At 39.4% G+C, this 1,056-nt stretch overlaps 1 pseudogene; it reads left to right on the top strand.

Annotated features, from left to right (window-relative positions):
* The first annotated feature begins 481 nt into the window (after window positions 1-481).
* LOC145625254 (putative mitochondrial protein AtMg00820 pseudogene) lies at window positions 482-820 on the top strand (annotated as a pseudogene).
* Window positions 821-1,056: the final 236 nt, after the last annotated feature.

Genomic DNA, 1,056 nt, shown 5'->3' with positions numbered 1-1,056 from the left:
CTACCAGTCATGGTTCCAGACCTACTGGAGTTGACGATCTCCTAGATCGTTAAGGGGTGTAACCTTCACCCTGTGAACGGTTTACAAGTTCCTAAAACTTGTTGGTGACTCTTTTGCTCTATCTTCTTTCCCTTTGGACGCCACCGTACTTAAGTGTATGATCACAGTGGGGTTCAAGCTAGGGGTAACGCTTGAAATAGTCCCTACAAACTAAAACAGAAGTTCCTCAAGAGGAACACCTAGAGCTTGAGAATCCAGAACCACTGAATCAAGAGAAAGAAGACAATGGTGCTGCACCTGAAAGACTGTATCCAATCAAAGACTTTACCCCTAAACGTTGGAATCATCAAAAGTCTCACCCAGTGGATATGATTATGAGTGACATAACCAAAGGAACTCAGACTCATTCCCAGCTGAGAAACTTCTGTGCATTTTTCTCGTTCCTATCTACTTTGGAACCAAAGAACTGTGATGAAGCCTAATGGCAATGCAAGCTGAACTAAGTGAATTCGAAAGAAACAAAGTCTGGCACCTAGTTCCTATGCAAGAACACCATAAAGTCATTGGACTAAAGTGGGTGTACAGAAACAAGCTTGATGAACATGGAATCATTGTGAGAAATAAGGCTAGGATGGTCGTCAAGGGGTACAATCAACAAGAAGGCATAGACTTTGATGAGACATTTGCACCAGCTGCCAGGTTAGAAGCTATACACATTCTTATTGCTTTTGCAGCTTTTATGGATATTAAGTTGTTCCAGATGGACGTCAAATGTGCCTTCTCAAATGGTTTATTAAAAGAGGACATCTATTTGGAATAACCTTCTGGATTTGAAGACCCAAAATTCTCAAATCATGTCTATAAACTTGATAAAGCTCTCTATGGGCTGAAACAAGCAACAACGGCATGGTATGAGAGGTTGTCCAAGTTCCTATTAGATAATTATTTTAAACGAGGAAAAATAGACAAAACATTGTTTTTGAAATCTAAAGGAACTGACATTTTCGTTGTACAAATATATGTAGATGATATTATTTTTGATGCAACTAACGAATC

Source organism: Chenopodium album, chromosome 3 (genome assembly GCF_948465745.1).
Source record: "Chenopodium album chromosome 3, dcCheAlbu1.1, whole genome shotgun sequence".
Lineage (NCBI taxonomy): Eukaryota > Viridiplantae > Streptophyta > Magnoliopsida > Caryophyllales > Amaranthaceae > Chenopodium > Chenopodium album.
The sequence above is the reverse complement of the archived record's forward strand: the minus strand, read 5'-3'. Positions and strand labels throughout refer to the sequence as shown.